This window comes from Neoarius graeffei, chromosome 8 (genome assembly GCF_027579695.1).
Source record: "Neoarius graeffei isolate fNeoGra1 chromosome 8, fNeoGra1.pri, whole genome shotgun sequence".
NCBI classification, from domain to species: domain Eukaryota; kingdom Metazoa; phylum Chordata; class Actinopteri; order Siluriformes; family Ariidae; genus Neoarius; species Neoarius graeffei.
Genome location: NC_083576.1, coordinates 89,821,493 through 89,842,516, shown reverse-complemented (window position 1 = coordinate 89,842,516; position 21,024 = coordinate 89,821,493).

Sequence of the window (21,024 nt, the reverse complement as noted above, 5' to 3'; positions counted from 1 at the left end):
ACGGTGTGGAAAAGGAGGCCATTTTCTCTCGGGATAGCGGAGTCAAGGGGATTTGTCAAATCCAGTGTCGAATAAAAATGAGCCGTGCCTAGTCAAGTCAAGTCAAGTCAAGTTTATTTGTATAGCGCTTTTAACAATAAACATTGTCGCAAAGCAGCTTTACAGAATTTGAACGACTTAAAACATGAGCTAATTTTGTCCCTAATCTATCCCCAATGAGCAAGCCTGTGGTGATGGTGGCAAGGAAAAACTCCCTCAGACGACATGAGGAAGAAACCTCGAGAGGAACCAGACTCAAAAGGGAACCCATCCTCATCTGGGCAACAACAGACAGCATGACTATAACATTAACAGTTTTAACATGAAGACAGTTTCGTTGATGTTATAAACTCTTCATTGATGGAAACTTGAGTGCAAAACTGTTCATGACAACTGCAGTCCTAAAGTTAGCAAGACAACTGTAGTCCTCAGCCATAAAAGCATTACTGTAAGAGTCCAGAGCATCCTCCAGGTATAATCCTCAACTGTCCTCATGGGGCCGTCCTTCACAGGAGCGATGCAATAAAACTCCGACCAGACACAGGGGACCAGGATGGATCAAGCAGGTCCGAGGGGCAGAAGAGGCCAGCATCTCAATCCCAGGACCAACATGTAACTCAGAGGGACAGATTGGGGGGGGGGGGGGGGGGGGGGGGGAGAAAGCACAGGTTGTTAGGTATGCCCTAAAAATGACACAAGTATTAAATCTGTGTGGCAGGCTCGCAGAGACGAGAGTCTTGACATCAGGCATAATACACAACAATGGCATGTTAATATGGTTAAAAAATATCATGACCTGCTCTGGCTGGATGCTTGATTGGGTGATGGGAGCACACTCCTCAGCAATGATGAGATGCAGATGGGACCCTTAGGGCTGGCCAAGACAATTCAGTTACATATCACCGGGTCTGGGACATGCGACAGAATGTCTGACGGCCGATTCCCTGCAGGCTACGATAGCCAGTCGAGGTCTCCACCCTCTCCACCAAAAGATTTCCTGTTGACTCCATGTAACTCAGAGGGACAGATTTGGGGGGGGGGAAGAAAACGCAGGTTGTTAGGTATGCCCAATGTCAACTGAATAAGTAGGAACAGTATACATATTGCACTGAGTACAAGCAGGGACTCCGGCAACTAACTATGACAGCATAACTAAAAGAGGAGAGCCAGAAGGTAACACAGGCATGAGGGAGCCCTGGGACATAAAGCAGCCAGCCACTACACCGTCAACAAACTCGAGTGAGCAAGTGAGTGGGGACTGACAGCATCCATACATCCCAGTTTACCAAAACACTCTATGTCTGAGGACCCTCTAGATCTACACCTTTACCTCATAAACACCATTAACAAAAGGCTTGACTAAACAGATATGTTTTCAGCCTAGACTTAAATGCTGAGACTGTGTCTGATTCCCGAACATTACTTGGAAGGCTGTTCCATAACTGTGGAGCTTTGTAAGAAAAGGCTCTGCCCCCTGATGTAGCCTTCACTATATGAGGTACCAGCAGATAGCCTGCACCTTTTGATCTAAGTAGGCGTGGCAGGTCATAGAGGAGCAGAAGTTCACTCAGGTACTGTGGTGCGAGACCATTTAGTGCTTTAAAGGTCAATAATAGTATTTTATAATCAATACGAAATTTGATTGGGAGCCAATGCAGTGTGGATAAGACAGGCATGATGTGGTCATATTTTCCAGTTCTAGTAAGGACTCTTGCTGCTGCATTTTGAACTAACTGGAGCTTGTTTATGCACTTATTGGAACATCCAGACAGTAAGGCATTACAATAATCCAACCTGGAGGTAACGAAAGCATGGACTAGTTTTTCCACATCATGTAATGACATTAAATTTCTTATCTTTGCAATATTTCTGAGATGAAAGAAAGCTATCCGGGTGATGTTATCAATGTGAGTTTCGAATGAAAGACTGGGGTCAATAATCACTCCAAGGTCTTTTACTGCTGCACATGAAGAAACAGAAAGGCCATCCAGAGTCACTGTGTAATCAGAAAACTTACTTCTAGCTGCATGTGGTCCTAGTACAAGTACTTCAGTGTTGTCAGAGTTAAGCAGAAGGAAATTAATAAGCATCCAGTGTCTAATGTCCTTAACACATTCCTCAATTCTATAAAGCTGGTGTCTCTCATTAGGTTTTGCAGAGACATACAACTGTGTGTCATCAGCATAACAGTGGAAACTAATACAATGTTTACGAATAATATCACCCAGAGGTAACATATATAGAGAAAAAAGCAGTGGACCCAAGACAGAACCTTGTGGAACACCAAACTTTACCTCAGTACGTCTAGAAATATCACCATTTATATCAACATACTGATAACGATCAGTTAGATAAGACCTGAGCCAGGAGAGGGCCATTCCCTTAACTCCCACAACATTTTCTAGTCTATCCAGAAGAATGGAATGATCAATGGTATCAAATGCTGCACTAAGGTCAAGCAACACAAGTAGCGAGATACAGCCCTGATCAGACGCCAACAGTAGGTCGTTTACTACTTTAACCAGTGCTGTCTCTGTGCTATGATGAGGTCTAAATCCTGACTGATACATTTCATGGATGTTATTCCTATGTAAATATGAGCATAACTGTTGTGCCACAGCTTTTTCAAGGATCTTGGAGATAAAGGAGAGGTTTGATATTGGCCGATAATTGGACAGCTGACAGGGATCAAGGTCAGGTTTTTTAATCAGGGGTTTGATAACTGCTAGTTTAAAGGATTTGGGTACATAGCCAATCATAAGAGAAGAATTTATTATTTTTAGAAGCGGTTCAATTACTTCAGGTATTATCTGTTTGAATAGACGTGTAGGTAAGGGATCTAGTACGCAAGTTGAGGCTTTTGATGCAGAGATTAATGAAAGTAATTCAGTTTCTTTAAGGGGAGTAAAACATTCTAACTGATGATCTGATACCATTATTTAGTTAACTACAAGGTCGCTTTCATTGTCTGACCTTAAATTAGTAGTTTGAATTTTTTGTTGGATATTCTCAATTTTGTCATAAAAAAATTCATGAAGTCATTGCTACTACATACTGCAGGTGTGCATGTGTCTATAGTGGACTTATTCTTGGTTAATTTTGCTACAGTATTAAATAGGAATCTAGGATTATTTTTGTTATCTTCTATTAGGGAGGAGAGATATGTTGATCTTGCAGCACTAATAGCTTTTCTATACTTCAGGAAGCTCTCCTTCCACGCTAATTTGAACACTACCAATTTTGTTTGACGCCATTTATGTTCCAATTTTCGAGTGGTCTGTTTTAATGTGCGAGTGTCATCATTATACCAGGGTGCTAATTTTTTGTCTCTGACCATTTTCCTTTTTAGAGGAGCGACATTATCTAAAGTATGGCGGAATGTTGACTCTAAGCATTCAGTTGCCTGATCAAGTTCTGCAGGGGCTGACAGTGACCCAATCGGAGTTGATAACTCTGGGAGATCATTTATAAAGCTCTGTGCAGTAGTTGATGTGAATGCACGTTTAATACAGTAGCGTGGTGAGGTGCATATTTTATTACTCAGACATAGTTTGAATGAGATGAGATAATGATCTGAGATAACTTCAGACTGTGGAAGTATGACTATATTGTCTACGTTTAATCTGAATGTTAGTATTAGATCAAGGGTGTGACCACCATTATTAGGTCAGTCCTATGACATTCTGATTAATCCCTACTGAATCTAAGATGGACACAAACGCTGTTTTTAAAGGGTCTTCTGGGTTATCGAAGTGAATATTAAAATCTCCGACAACTAAAGCTTTGTCTAAGGAAATAACCAGATCTGAGATAAAATCTGCAAATTCAGAAAGAAACTCATAATATGGCCCTGGGGGCCTGTAAATAATAAGCAATGGAATTAACTGGGTAGACTTATTTTTCGAGGCTACATACATTATATGAGTATGAAGAACTTCAAATGTATTAAATTTATAAACAGGTTTTTGTGTTACACCTAGATAATCATTATAAATAACCGCAACGCCTCCTCCTCTGCCAGTTTGACGAGACTGGTGTATATAACTGTATCCAGGAGGACTCGCTTCATTTAATGCTATATATTCATTTGGCTTAATCCATGTTTCAGTTAAACAAAGTACATTAAACTCCTGATCAGTAATGAGTTCATTAACGATGAGCGCTTTAGATGTAAGAGATCTAATATTTAATAGCCCCACCTTTAGATCAAAGGTGCTGGCAGCAGCTGTACAGTCAGTATGATCTAATTTTATACTGATTAGGTTACTAAAACAAACTCTCTGAAAATTTCTACCTTTTTGTTGAGCTCAGGGAACAGACACAGTCTCGATGTAGTGGACCCTGAGTGACGACTCTGTGCAGCTAGCAGACAGTCGGTTTAGCCTGTTCATCTGCTCCCTGGCCTTGGCTCTGGATTGTCAGAAATTAACTAGGCCTGTTCTGACACTATGACCTATGCTGTAGGAAATGAGAGCAGCACCTTCCCGAGTGGGATGGATACCGTCCCACCCTAACAGGCCAGCAGTGCCCTCAAAATTAGCCCAATTATCTATAAAGCCCACACTGTTTTCAGAGCACCACCTGGACAGCCAGCAGTTCAGCGACCATAACCTGCTGTAAGCTACATTGCCACGCCACATTGGGATGGGGCCAGAGCATACTACAGCATCGGACATCGCCTTCGCTAATTTAAACACCTCTACAAAGTTACTCTTAGTAACCTCAGACTGACGAAGGCATATATCATTAGCTCCTGCATGGATAACTATCTTTGAGATCCTGTGCTTGCCTAGGACCCTAAGATTACCTGCTATGTCCGGCACCCTGGCTCCCAGTATACACCTGACTCAAGCTGCTGGTGCCCCTAAAGGCTGAGCTAATTTCACATGCCGTATGATAGAGTCCCCTATAACCAGAGCTCTTTCAGGTTTCTCAGCGGGTGTATCACTAAGGAGAGCAAACCTGTTCAGCACGTGACGCGGAGAAGAGTGGTGCTCCCGTGAGCGAGCCTCAGCGGTAGCTTTGGCTCTACGCTTATGCCGCTGAGTCGTCACCCATTCACCCCGCTGTAAGGGCTCTAATGCCGGAGTTGGGGGATTACTAACTCCACATAGGGCATCCAGACTTTCCCCCTACAGAAACTACACTGTTCTCACGCTCACTAACCTTCTCTAAAGCCTGGACATGCGCTTCTAGCACTGTAATCTTCTCTGTCAGAGAGCTACTAATCTGCACTTATCACAAATAAAGCTAATAAAGCTATCACTAGTGACGGAGGAAGAATGACTAAACATCCTGCGCTCAGCACACTGAACAGGCTGAAGGTGTGCCATGATGAAAAGATTCACGTACCTTAATCAAAGATCTGTTTATATTAAAGCAGATCCGATGTGGATGGCCTCCGCTTGTGGTCTTTACACAGGAGGAGAGAAAAAGAAAGCTTCCGGTCTCAGCGTTCTTCCGAAAAAAGAGAGAGAAAGAAAAAAAACGGAAAAAGGAAAGCAAAAGTGAAAAGTACAAAAGGAAAGTGACAGTACAATAAAAATGAAGAGGATACCAGTCGATTGAGCAACTCGTCAATACGAGGCATTGGGTACGCATCGAATTTAGACACCACGTTGACCTTTCTATAGTCCACACAGAACCGGACCGACCTGTCAGCCTTGGGCACCAAGACCACCGGGCTGCTCCAGTCACTGTGTGTTCGGTTCTTCCTGATTTTCCCACCGAACAGGGCATCAAAAGAGCACACTGGAAGGTTATAACTCGTCTTTGGTTTATTTTTTATTTGTCCACAATTTGCTTCAGTAGCTGTATATGCAACAGTATTTGGCAGTACAGTACATTAGTGGCAGTACAGCAGCAGCGTTTGGCAGGTTATAAACTGGTGCCGTGTAGCTCTCTTGACAAGGTGGCAATACCGACTTTGTGCGCACTCCAACTTTTATACATTCTAAAATTCATTGGATACAAACCAGCCTATGAGGATTTACCAGCTCCAAACACTTTAACAAGGTAAGTAAGAAAGTCCTCTCCACTCATTGCATCCAATTGCTTTAATTGATTGCCCAACTTGACTCCTCCTACTCACTAGTGACTTAACAGACGCAACACCTCCCACTTGACCGACTGATCAAAAAATGATTCGAGGTCACAGCCAAACCCATTATACATCACAATAATTTTTTTTTTTTATAAAAATAAAATATACTTTTCCAGTCCTTTTCCGCCCAAAAGGGAGAGAAAGAGAAAACAAAAGAGAGAGAAAGAGAGAGAGATTAAGATGATGGACATCCTGGGCAGTGTCTCCAGGAACTGGATTTTAAGGTCCTGAGGCAGTGCCTCCAGAGCTGGGGCTGAAAGTATCAGCCCATGACGTCAAACATCACTGATCCTCCACAGGAAGGAGGACTACCAGTCTCCTCACATCTCTCCGTAGGGTGACAGCCACTGTCAACTGCTCAGGATTCTTCTTGGATTGCCCAACTGCCAGAGGAGCAGGAAGGCCAACACAAGTCTTCACGTCAACATCCCTAACCAGTCCTTTCTTATCTGGGTATACTGCTTGGACTCGTCCGAGTCGGAATTGACCCCGCAAGGCGTTTTGGTCAGCAATCCACACAATGTCACCAACTTTGACATTCTGCTTCATCTGGTGCCACTTAGGTCGAATAAATAGATTAGGTCCTGCAAGTTCACTCCACCTCTTCCAGAAGATGTCAACACCAATCTGGATGGCACGAAGACGGCGCCAGGGGTGGGTGGACAGGTCTATTCCACCCGTATCTCCTCTTTTATTGGTCCTCCCAAGGAGCAAAGAGTTGGGTGTTAGATACTCTATGGAATCTTCCTGTTCTTGCGCTCTGGCGTCAATCGGCCTTTCATTGGTGAGATTGGCTGCCTGGTAGAAGAGGGTTTGGATTTCACCCCAGGTAAGTGAGCTTGTGGTTCCTCCAAGGCTTATAAGTGCTCGCTTTATGAGCTTAACTGCGGCTTCTGCAGCTCCATTTCGGTGAGGCGCATCAGCAGGGTGGAAGTTCCATTCCCACTCTGTTCCATTCCTACCAGCTGCTTGCTCTAAGATGGCTAGATTACTTTGCAGGTCATGTATGGCAGGTTTAGCTCCAATAAAATTGGTTCCCTTGTCTGACCACAGCCTTCTTGGATAGCCCCTCAATGCTACGAAGCGAGAGTAAGTTTGGAGAAAACTCTCAGATGACTGGTCGTCAACAATGTCCACATGAACCGCTCTTGATGCCATACAACAGAACACTATGCCCCAGACCTTTTTACTTGTTCTCCTTTTGATTGCATCCTTGATTTCAAAGGGGCCAAAGAGATCCAAGGTTGTATATTCAAATGGCTTGGCACACTGTGAGCGTTCAGTTGGCAGATCACTCATCATCTGCTGGCAAGTCTTTACTTTCAATTTGCGGCAAGTGACACAGTTAATAACAGTTTTCTTCACTATTCTCCGCCCTTGTACAATCCACGTCCTTTTTCTGGTGCGTAATAGAGTGGCAGCAACACCTTCATGATTCTCATCATGCGCTTCTCTTGCCACCAGGGTCGCGACCCAGGATTTAAAGGGGAGGAGAGGAACAGCTGCTCCATCTACAGTCCAGGACTGGATTCTACCTCCACAGAGGAGGAGTCCTGACTTCTTGTCCTTGTACACAACCAAGCGGTTCAATGTCGAGTCCAGGAACTGACTGCCATTTTGGGCTGCAAGGACCAGGTCTTGGAAGGCTTGTGCCCTTTCTTCAGCGGACAATGCAGGGCGAGTTACCTCCCACTTTGAATGCACAGAGACCTGGCATTTCCCCAGCCAAACTTTTGCAGCTCGTCGCGTCCATGCTATTGCAGCGCACAATCTGGACAGAGAACTGAAGCGCTCGGGATTGACAAGGCGCACCAGCCCAATTCCCCAGGGTCTTTGTCTGCCTGCAGATACTGTACTTGATACATGTTGTGGAGGCGATCCATCTTTGGCTCCTTCATCCTTGATGTCAGGGTGTTCTGTGGTGTTGGACTCAGTTTTCACTTTTGACTGGGCCCGAGTAGCCACTGCCGAAAAGGCCTTTCGCTGCAATTTTCCCACAACTTCAGCAGCAGAAGATATGATTTCATTGACCATCTTCATTGGCCATTCTGATTCAGGCAATTGCAAGAATTTGGGGCCTTGTTGCCATTCTGAGCCTTCATCGAGTTCCTCAGGAGTTGCACCTCTGGTAAGTATATCAGCGATATTTTGATTGCCTTCGATCCATCTCCAGTCCTCCACTTGAGTATCCTTCTGGATCTCACCAATTCGGTTAGCGAAGAAGGTCTGGTAACCGTAGCTGTCTTTCTGTATGGCTGCCAGGATTGTCTGGCTGTCCACAAAGTGAATCCAGCACCTGACTTTTATATAGCAATGCTTTTCAAAGTACTTCTTAAGGCGAGGAGCAAAAACCGCACCACACAGTTCCGCCTTTATCACATCTCCCTTTTGATCAAGGGGTGTCAGCTTCGCTTTTGACTCTACTAAGGTCACCATGACTTCTCCATTAGTCTCCCACCGGAGGTAGAGTACAGCTCCGTATGAGGACTCGCTTCCATCAGAGAATGTTATTCCCATCGGTGGGCCCAAGGCATCAGGTGGTGTAAGGCTCCTATTAAACCTAATCTGGCCCAGTCTCACATATTCTTCAAAAAGGTTTACTGCAGCATCTCGAAGCTTGGGCGAACGTGGGACATCCCACGTGTCCTGGTTGTTCTTACCAGCCTCCTGGAATGACTCCCTAACCAACATCACTCCCTTCTGCTTTGCTGGTGAGGCAAGACCAATTGGGTCATAGAACCCAGCAATCTGACTAAGGAGTATACGTCGAGTCAGGGGGTTGGGCGTTTCTTCCCTAACTTCATCCATATGCAGATTGAGTCCAGTCCTCATTTTTCCCCTTTTCTTTGAAAAGTTAACAGATGTGAGAAGCCGAAGTTGGTCTGTTCCAGGTTCATAGCCAACGCCAAGTGCTTTGTTCTCACTATCGGACATTTGATTAGGCAGTACCAGTGTCTTGGGTGCAGCACCATCTTCACTGGGACCAGAAAGATCTTCACTCCTCCCACTTTGATGAGACAGGACCCAAGGCTTAAGGAAGAAGCCTCCTGCTTCCAGAATTTCCTCCACTCCTTTAATGATCCTCTTCAAAGTCTCAAGATTATTGTGGGAGGTTAGAATATCATCCACATAACTGTCCTCAGTTAGGACTCGCCGTTCTTCAGCCATGTTAGCGAACTGAGGAAGGCTGGCCATTTCCTTCATGGCAACTTGGGCGATACAACCCGCAGGTTTGTCGCCAATATTGACCCTAACGACTGCATACTCCTCAATGTCATCTTCTGGGTTATCTCTCCATAGAAAACGATGGAGGTGGACTTCATTGTCTTTAAGCCACACTGAGTTATACATTTTCTTAACATCACCCAGTGCAGCATAACGTCCACTTCTAAACCGCAAAAGGACTCCCCTAATGGGGTTGAGGACATCAGGGCCTTTGTGAAGGAGATCGTTAAGACTTATGCCATGGAACTCCTGACTGCTATTCCAAACAATTCTTACAGGGGTTGAAGGAGAATGAGGGTTAGGGGCGACAAGATGGCTAATATACCATTTGGGACCCTTCCAGACATTAATTTCTTCCTGTGAAAGTTTCACAGCAGCTCCTCTGGAGACCATTTCATTGATTTGGTCCCGATATGCAGACTTCCATGCAGGCTCCTTTTCCAAACGTTTCTCCGTGTTTTTAAATGTTGCCTCCACTGCTTGCCGATTGTCTGGAACCATTGTAAGATCTCCTTTCCAGGGATATGCAACATCCCAATGAGGAGAGTTGCTGTGTTTGTCTGCCAGCATGTAAGTAAGGCAGTCTTTAATTTTTTCAAGATCCCGCTCTTCCTTGAGGGTCATTTCTTTTCCTCCTGGGGGGCACGTGCCACACTTACAGCCACCACACTGAGGACTGCAGGCCGCTCCTATGCTGTCCCACTTAAACCATTCAAGGACTTCCTTGTTGGACGTTACAATACTCCAGGCTTGGGCATTTCCCTGCTGGGGTATGACTATCTCTGTGTATACAGCTGAGGCCGACCTCATACTCCTGGCAAGGTGGGTGTCAGAGCGGTGCACAGTCAAGTCCACCCTCTCAATAAGGTTGGGATGGGTTCCTCCGACGGTCTTACCCAATGGACCGTCCCAGAGTACTAGGTCCCCCACAATATAGATTGGCTGGGGAACAAGTCGACCTTCTCGGTGACTGATCAATAGGTCTATCTTTGTGGGACGGACCAATTCATCCCTTGACACATTTGGAAAGAACTCTTGCAGCCGCTCAGGAGATACAGCATGAGTTACCTCTGCAATGCTCTCAAGACCATAGCAAAGGATCTTGTGCACTGCAACTTTTCCTTTGGAAGTTTTCACTTTCAGCCACAGAAAGTAACGTTTGGTCAGGACAGTCCTCTTCATGCCCCCAACTCCATGGACTATAAGTTTAATGTTTTCACCACACAGTCCAAGGCGATCAGCCACCACATGGGTGATGTAATTTGTGTCGGAGGCAAGGTCAATCAAGGTGCCGATTAAACAGACGGAGTTTGTAGTGACCTCCAGTAGCATCATCACCACTGGATGTTCTTTTACCCCATCTCTGTACTCTGTGCAAGCAGTTGATGACGCCTTATTTGAGAACGCCTTCTTGTACTTTTCCCGCAGGTCCGGAGTGAGCTCAGCTAGGAACACCTCCTGTTGAGTGGTTAGGCCCAGGGGTACCTTCCCTCTGTTTCTTGTGCCACTTTGCCCCTCACTGCTACCATCCCTTTTAACAGTTGGTGGCTTAGAACACAGCAGGTAGTTGTGGTCCGAACCCCCTTCCTTCCGACAGTCTACCTTTGGGCAGAGAAATCTGGGCGTACATCCTTTCCCATCCTTGGGGTGAGACCGTAAGCACTTAGTGCACAACCCCATTTTTTTCACATGGGCCATTTTACTTGAAAAGTTTTGTTCTCTGAACACTTTGCAAGAACACAGCTTGCCGGCATGGGAATTATCATCACAGACAGGACAGCTTAGCTGATCATCCTTTTGACCTGCCGTGGACTTGGTGAAAGACTTCTGGACTGTTTTATTTGAGTGGCCTGTAAGACCTCCAGGGCCTTTTCCTGCTGGACTCTGCTCCAACTGATCCAATTCTTCCAAAATTTCTTCCTGCTTTTTTAGGAATTCCAGGAGAGAATCAAAGTGATTTAGTGGAGAGAAATGATTTGCAGGGTCAGTTTTATACACTATCCACTCCTTCTTAAGAGAACTGGGCAACTTGCTTTCTAGAGATTGAGCAACAATGCGGTTTTTTACAGCATCCTCTTTGCCCAGAATCTGGAGACTGCACAACGCTCTTTCCACAGCCTGAATGAGCTCAGTTGTTTTCCTGGGGTTATTTCCTTTGATGGAGGGCAGAGACTGGACCTCGTTGATGATGAGCAAAACTATCTTTGCCTTGTTCCCATATTTATTGTCCAGCAATTTAAACACATCTTTAGTTGATCCACAACTGGTTAGGACAAGCTCCTTTTTGACCTTCTCATCCAAACTGTTCAATAGGTGGAATTTTGCAATGCAGTCCACACCTTCTGGTTTGCCCAATTCCTGCAAATCCTCCCACTCAGACTTCCAGCGATAATAATCCCTCATCTCACCAGAGAATGTGGGCAATCGTGCTCGTTGAAGGCTGATTTGGGGCTTGGAATTACTGTCTACTTGGGCTGGTCTTGGGCTGCTTTGCCGGGAGGGTGGCTGAGTGTTTATAATTGACACCCCGACATTCATACGGGGCTTTATCTTTGTATCGACTGACAGGTCAGGAAGGGAGAGGAAGGAAGGATCCTTTATTCGATCAGCAGCGATGTCTCCATCCACTCCTTTTCTTCCTCCACTCCTCAGCTCTTCTGCTTCGTCTTCCTCCAACTTGTCACACAATACCAGGACTCGCTTTTTCAGTCCACCATAACACATTTGCAGGTCCAAGGACTTTGGTCCCGGAATCAGCTCTTCCCACTCCATCAGCATGTGTCCAAGCTCCGCAATCTCACGGTCCAGGACTCTGTTCCTCAGTCTGCGGTCCTTGAACGAGTCTTGAGAACTGATTTCCTCCTCCTCGGCTTGTGCGACAGCAGACTCAGCCACTCTGACTTGTTTGAAAAATGCCTCCTCAGCGTAATTATTCCAGAAAGTCTCTTGAGTGGTCCTTTTAACTTCCAGGAAGCGATTTTCACACTCCTGGGTCTTTTTCTCAATCTCATTTGCACATGCTTCAGCCTCTTCACCAGGGGTTTCCCGTAGAACTTCTACATACTCATACCCCGCGTCAGTGACTCTTGAGAAGTCAGCTTTGAAACTTTTCCATTCTTTAATCGTTTCAGTTGACTCCAATAGTCCTGGCTTGGTGAGTGCGTTGGCCCTCTTGGTGAATACTGCTTGTGCTCTTGAACGTGCACTTTTAAATTTATCCAAGTCTGCCATTTTACTTGAACTCCTTTTATGTTGACCGGGGAGCTAACTGTTGCCACCAATGGGCCTTTAGAACTCCTTTATCCTCGTCAATGGGCTATGTAGTCAGTGGCAGGGCTGGACGATGGTGCAGGCAGGCACAGGAGTGACAGGCTGGCTATTCCACAAGCAAATAATTGAGTCCTTTTTGAATCAGTCCCAGGGATTAATTTGCTGCACTTCCTCCGGTGCAGTGGGCGTCGGTTTATAACTGTTCGGTTCTTCCTGATTTTCCCACCGAACAGGGCATCAAAAGAGCACACTGGAAGGTTATAACTTGTCTTTGGTTTATTTTTTATTTGTCCACAATTTGCTTCAGTAGCTGTATATGCAACAGTATTTGGCAGTACAGTACATTAGTGGCAGTACAGCAGCAGCGTTTGGCAGGTTATAAACCGGTGCCGTGTAGCTCTCTTGACAAGGTGGCAATACCGACTTTGTGAGCACTCCAACTTTTATACATTCTAAAATTCATTGGATACAAACCAGCCTATGAGGATTTACCAGCTCCAAACACTTTAACAAGGTAAGTAAGAAAGTCCTCTCCACTCATTGCATCCAATTGCTTTAATTGATTGCCCAACTTGACTCCTCCTACTCACTAGTGACTTAACAGACGCAACACTGTGGGACTCCTCGATGATGCCCATTTCGAGCATGGCCTCGAGTTCTTCCCGAACCACCTTTTTTTTGTGTTCGGGCAGTCTGTAAGGGCTGCTGCGCACTACTACCCCCGGGGGCGTCTCAGTGTGGTGTTCTATGAGGTGGGTGCAGCTGGGCAGGGGCGAGAACATGTCAGAAAATTCTGTTTGCAACTGGGCGACCTCCGCGAGTTGGGTCGGGGAGAGGTGGGCTCCACAGGGGACCGGAGCGGTGGGCGATGTCAATTTTCCTTTTTGAACCTCCGGCCCCAGCTCCGCCTTCTCTGGAACCACCGACACCAATGCCACAGGGACCTCCTTGCTCCAAAGTTTTAACAGATTGAGGTGGTAAATCTGTAACACCCCGCCTCTGTCCATTCGCCTCACCTCATAGTCGACGTCCCCGACTCGCCATGTGACCTCAAAGGGTCCTTGCCACCTGGAGATTAATTTGGAGCTCGATGTGGGGAACAACACGAGTACTTTATCTCCCAGTGTGAACTCCCTAAGGTGCATGCCCTTGTTGTACAGACAGACTTGACATTCTTGGGCCTGCCGCAAATTCTCCTGGGTTAAGTGTGTGAGGGTGTGGAGTTTGGCGGCAGGTTGATAATGTACTGAATTTCATTTTTACTTATTGAAGGTCCCTCCTCCCAATTTTCATGCAGCACATCTAGAATGCCATGTGGCTTATGCCCGTATAATAATTTGAACGGGGAGAACCCCGTGGAGGCTTGTGGGACCTCTCGCACTGCGAATAACAGGGGCTCGAGCCATTTATCCCAGTTGCGTGCATCCTCGCTTACAATTTTTTTAATTATGTTTTTGAGGATGCGATTGAACCATTCGACTAAGCCATCCATTTGTGGGTGATAAATGCTGGTGCGGATAGGCTTAATTCCCAGTAACCCATACAGTTTGTGCAGTGTGCATGACATAAATGCAGTGCCTTGATCAGTCAGAATCTCTTTGGGGATTCCGACTCGGGAGATGACGTGGAAGTGTGCTTCTGCAATACTGTGTGCTGAGATATTGCGATGAGGCACTGCTTCCGGATATCACGTTGCATAGTCCACCAGAACTAAAATAAAGTGATATCCTTGTGTTGACCGATCTAATGGCACCGATGAGATCCATCACAATTCTTTCGAATGGGGTCTTGATTAATGGCAGAGGGTGCAAAGGCACTTTTGGAATGGCCGCTGGATTTACTAACTGGCATTCGTGGCACGCTGTACACCACCTACGGACATCGCCGCGAATCCCTGGCCAATAGAACAGGCCCATTATTCAGGCTAGTGTCTTATCCTGCCCCAAGTGTCCAGCCATGGGATTAAAGTGAGCCGCCTGGAATACAAGTTCCCGGCGGCTCTTTGGGATCAAAAGCTGAGTTATTGGTTCCTCCCGGAAGTTGGGCGACGAATTGTTCCAGCACCACCAGGTTGATGATTCCCTCGGCGTCGTGGTTGTCGGTCCTCAGCCACCGCCGGCAGGTGTCCCGGAGCTGCTGGCCAAACGCGAACGGCTGGCCGACCTTCTCCAAGCACAGCGCGTGGAAGCACTGACGCTGCTGTTCCTGTGTGCGCCCCACATGTTGGAGGACGGCCCTGCGGAGGTCGGCATAGACCAGCCGGCTGTCGGCGGGGAGCTGTAGCATGGCCAGCTGTGCCTCACCCGTTAGTAGGGGGAGGAGGTGCGCCGCGTGCTGCTCCACTGGCCAACCCCACGCCTCTGCTGCCTGGTCAAAAAGAGCGAGGAAGGCTTTGGGGTCGTCCTGCGGACCCCTCTTCGTTAGGGTGAGGTGGGGAGGGTCCATGCCGGTAATGATGACGGACCCTGCCGATGCGAGCAGGTGCTGGAACGCCTGGCGATCTTCCTGCTGTGCCAGCACCAGGGCTTCGAACCGTTGTTCTTGCTCCTTCCGGAGGGCGACCAGCGCCTGGTACTGGCTCTGTTGGGCTGTGGCGAGTGCATGGACCAGGTTCTTGAAGGGGGAGGACTCTATGGGGCTGTTCTCTTCTTTACTCCGAGTCCTGGGTTTCGGAACCACTGTAGCAAGAGTTCTAGGTGGGTGGAGCACAGAAGCACGGCAGGCCAGAACTGAGTTCTAACAACTCTTTTATTTAGCTTTTCAGCTTTTATATTCACTCTCACATGCACGCACACAAGCATCCAGGTTGGGGGAGAGCTCCCTTCCTCTGCTCTCCCTCTCCTTTATAGGGCACGGTCACTGGGGAAGACACACAAACACAGGTTAATTCCCATCACGTGTAGTGATTCTGCCACTTACCTTCCCTAACTCCGCCTTCCCTTCACAGACTGACGCTTGACCACGCCCCTGCTGCCACATTTACATTCCCCACAGCACTAATGCTAAGGAAACACTCTGTGTACTGTATGGTGAGATCAGTGAACTGTAGAATGCTCACCCTGATGGACTGTTTATTATCACTGGAGATTTCAACCATGTGAATCTCAGGTCAGTGCTCCCTAAATTTCATCAATATGTGGACTTTGTAATGAGAGGGGCAAACACACTGGATCTTGTTTACACAAAAATACAAACATTCCCAGGGCAACTCCCCCCACCCCCACTTCAGCTACTCAGACATATCTCTTTTATGCTAATTCCAGCATACAGACTGCTCATCAGACTCTCCAAAGCAGTTCTAAGGCAGGTGAAAACCTGGCCAGAAGGAGCCATCTCTGCTCTCCAGGACTGTGTTGAGAGAACTGACTGGGACATGTTTAGGGAGGCTGCAACCAATGGCGACTGCATTAACTTACTGGAGTACACAGCATCAGTGACCAGCTACATCAACAAGTGCATTGATGATGTTTCTGTCTCTAAGACCATCACCACTCACCCCAACCAGATGCAGTGGATTACTGCAGAGGCGTGTGCTCTACTGAGGACCTGAGATACTGCCTTCAGAGCCTGTGACAGAGCGGCCCTAAGAGCAGTGAGGGCCAAACTGTCTTGGCCCATCAGAGCAGCAATGCACGCATACTCCCAGAGAATCCACAGCTACTTCAAGGACAGCAGAGACACACAGAGCAAGTGGCAGGGCATCCAGGTCATCACAAACTACAGGACAACAGCACCTGCCTGTGACAATGATGCCTCCCTTCCAGATGCGCTGAACAGCTTCTATACACAGTTTGAGGCACAGAACCGTGTGGCAGCAAGGAAGACCATCCCTCCTCCCAATGACCATGGTGCCATGTCTGACCACAGCCGATGTGAGGAAAACTCTATGCATAGTCGACCCACAGAAGTCTGCTGGATCAGACAACATCCCCGGTGAAGTGCTCAGAGAATGTGCGGAACAGCTGGCAGATGTTCTCACTGCCATCTTCAACATCTCCCTGAGCAACGCCATCATTTCTAAGTGCTTCAAGACCACTACCACTGTCCCCATGCTGAAGATGTCTTCAGTGTCCTGCCTCAATGGCTACCATCTTGTTGCACTCACACCCATCATTATAAATTCACATTGACAGATTGATGAGGATATTATGTTGCCATCTGTTTGCTTTTTCCTGAATGTTCAACATAACTTTGTGTTGATGATATGTTATGTTAAGATAACATCAATAAAGAATTGTTTTGTTTGGAATTGAATGTGTTTTTTGTTTTTTAAGATTCTTGTACATCTTATGAAGAATATTAAAAATCCTTGAAGATCTTGGCAATAATTTCAAAGATGCTTCAAGATCTTTTAAGGATCTTTGTTGAAATCCTCAGCAAAGTCCCTCACAAAGAACTTTACAGATTCTTGAAGATCTTGGCAAGAACTTTGAAGATCTTGACAAGAATTCAAAAGATTCTTGAAGATCTTCAAAAAATGATTGAAGATTCTTGCAGAAACTTGAAGATCTTGAAAATAACTTTGAAGATCCTTGTAGATCCTTGAAGATCTTGGCAGGAAAATTGAAGATCCTTGTAGATCTTGGCAAGAAGTTAAAATATTTTTGTAAATCCTTGAAGTTAAAGTCCTTCCCGTGGCCTGTGGCACCGATCTCCATAACCCTTGGCCTCTCGCCTATTACATAGCTAGGGTTACAGTGGGGGGGGGGTTAGTCCTCTGGTAACCACAAAAGTTTAACTCCCCACTCACATCTGTATTGCAGCATGCCTTGCCAGATGGTAGTAGGTACCATTTTTATGATGGTCTTTGGTATGACCCAACCGTGAATAGAACTCACGATCTCCCGAGCAAAAGGCAGACACACTACCACTAGGCCACTAGCCGGTTTAGAGCCTTGAAGAGCTTGCTAAGAATTCTAAAGATGCTTCAAGATCTTTTGAGGATCTTTGTTGAGATCCTCAGCAGGATCCTCAAAGTCTGTCACAAAGAATTTTATGGATTCTTGAAGATTCCTGAAAGACTTTCATCCAGCCATCCTTATCAAATTCTTATGAGGCATAATTATGTAAATTTCAATCTATTTCCATCCTTGCCAATACCACTGAATTTGGATCGTTAAAAAAAATTGAAAGATCCTCATTAGATCCTTGAGGAGCTTAAAAGATCCTCACAAAGATCTTGTAGAGACCTTGACAAGGATCCTTATAAGATCCTGATTAAATCCTTCAAGATTCCAGTTAAGATCCTTATAAGATCCTGAAAAGGATCCATTCAAAATCTTTGAAGGATACTTGTTAAATCTTTGAGGATCTTGGAGGAACTTTGCAAAGATCTTGTGAAGATTTGGACAAAGATCCTGATCAAATCTTCAAGGATCCTAGCAAAGGTCTTAACAGGATCCTTAGAAGGATCCTTGTAATATCTTTGAAAGATCCTTGTTGAATCTTTGAGGATCTTAAAGAATCCTTGCAAAGATCTTTGTGGAGATCATTATTATGATCTTTTTAGGATCCTTAAAAAATCTTTGTCAAATCCTTGAGGATCAGCACAAATGATTTTGCATATGAAGATCTTTGAAGATCTTTCCAAGATCCTTTAAGGATCCTATAAAGAACCTTATCTTTAAGGATCTTTGGCAGTTCCTTGACAATCCTCATGGATCCCTAAAGATCCTGTGAGGTTTTTCACCAGGGTGAACACCTCCCTCTGCAACTGGATCCTGGATTTCATGACTGAGAGGCCTCAATCAGTTATTATTATTATTAGCAAAATTTCCAGCACCACCAAACTGAGCACTCCCTCCCAGGGGTGTGTGCTCAGTCCACTGCTGTTCACTCTGCTGACTCATGACTGTGCAACAACTCACAGTTTGAATCACATCAACAAGTTTGCTGATGACACGACTGTGGTGGGTCTCATCGGTAAGAACATCTAATCAGCATACAGAGAGGAGGTGCAACAGCTTTCGGACTGGTGCAGAGTCAAAAACCTGTCTCTGAATGTGGACAAAACAAAAGAGATGGTTGTTGACTTCAGAAGAACACGGAGTTACCACTCTCCACTGAACACCGATGGCTCACTCATGGAGAACATAAAGAGCACTGAATTCCTTGGTGTTCATCTGGCAGAGGACCTCACCTGGTCCCTCAACACCAGCTCCGTGTCCATGAAAGCCCAGCAGCACTATTACTTCCTATGGAGGCTGAGGAAAACCCATCTCCCATTACCCATCCTCACAATATTCTACAGAGGGATTATTGAGAGCATTCTGAGCAGCTCCATCATGGTCTGGTTTGAGAATTGCACCGTCTCAGATTGCAAGACCGTACAGTGGGTAGTGAGGACAGCTGAGAAGATCATCATAGACTATTTTCTCTCCATCACGGACATTACACTACACGCTGCATCCGCTAAGCCACCGGCATCATGGCTCACCCCACACACCCTTTACACAATCTCTTCACCTTCCTGCCATCTGGAAAGAGGTACGGAAGCATTCAGGCCTTCACAGCCAGACTCTGTAACAGTTTCTTCCTACATGCTATCAGACTCCTCAACGCTGAGGGAGTGGACTGATACACACTCGGACTGTTGAACACACCACTCACACTGCAGTCTTTGCACAGTGGACAATAATGGACTATTGCTTTACAATGTTTACAATGTCTCTCACACACACAAAATTTACATTTATTGATTCCCTTTTCATATCCTACCTCAATATGCACACTCAACTCTGCACCTTATATTGTTTGTGTCTGCACTTTATGTTGTTTGTGTCATTTATTGTCTGCAATGTTGGTCTCTTTACATTCTTGCACTTTATAATATATTGTAGATTGCAGTCCTGTAATGTTTAATGGAGCACCATGGTCCTGGAGAAACGTTGCTTCATTTTAACTGTGCACTTTACCAAGTGCATACAGTGGTGCTTGAAAGTTTGTGAACCCTTTAGAATTTTCTATATTTCTGCATAAATATGACCTAAAACATCATCAGATTTTCACACGTCCTAAAAGTAAATAAAGAGAACCCAGTTAAACAAATGAGACAAAAATATTATACTTGGTCATTTATTTATTGAGGAAAATGATCCAATATTACATATCCGTGAGTGGCAAAAGTATGTGAACCTCACGGGCGATTGCTCTAAGACAGGGGTGGCCAACCAGTTGGAGACCAAGAGCCACATTTTTTACTGCATTACCGCAAAGAGCCACATCATACACATGGGCACACGAACATCACCCATCTCTTCCTCTCTCTCTCACACACACACACCCCTCTGCTCAGCCAGATTAATAGTAAATGTCACACACCAACATATTTACTCCTACAGTACTAAGACCACAGGCTGAGGCCAGTCATTTTTAACAATGAACATTGTGTGCACTTACTATGCATGCTGCTTAGTGGGACTCATGGCATTACCAAAAAAAAGCCACACCATACACATGACCACACATGAACATCGCCCCCCTCGCTCTCTCTCTCTCTCTCTCTCTCACAGACGCACACGCTCACGCACCTCTGCTCAGCCAGATTAATAGTAAATGTCACATGCCAACATGAGAGAAATTTACTCCTTCAGTCAGTACTAATACCACAGGCCAGTCATTTACAGCAATCAATATTGTGTGCACTTACTATGCATGTTGCTTAGTGGGACTTCTGACATTCCTTGCCTTGAACAATCCTCTTCAAATCTGGCTTGTATTCCGTCGTTGCCACTCGAAGCAGTTCTTTCACATGGGTGTCAGTCAGAACAGAACGATGCTTTGACTTCACATGTTTCATGGTAGAGAACACAGACTCGCAGACGTATGTTGACCCAAACATTGACAGTATCTTAAGCGCAGCCCATTTCACATTCGGGTATTTTTCCAATGGCACACTTTTCCAAAACTCAATGGTGCCTTCCCTCAAAACAGGTTTCAGTTGGTCTTCCTCACGAAGATCGATCATCTCCAACTCAGCCGCAGCCTCATCTGTGACAAGCAGGGCTTTCAAACAGTCCGTCTCCGCATCGAATGGGTCGACGAGGAACGTAATCTGTGGCCTTTTCAGTTGTATATCACGGAACCGGGTTACAAAGCTTTCGTGCAGGTTTTCAATTAGTGTTGCATATCTGGCTCCTTGCTTATTCAGGGAGGCGGGAAGCTTTGAAATGAGCTAATGACGACTGACATATAAGGCAGAATGGCTTGCCATTACGTTCAACAAAAAAGTATAAACTCTCCTACTCTGTTAAAAATGTCCTATGTTCGTCTTCATATTTTAGTTTTGCTGTGCATTTTTTCATTGCCATTTTGAAAGGCTACTTGACACAAGATACACCTTGCCCAAAAACTTAGCGATAAAGGCTACATTCACACTGCAGGCTGAA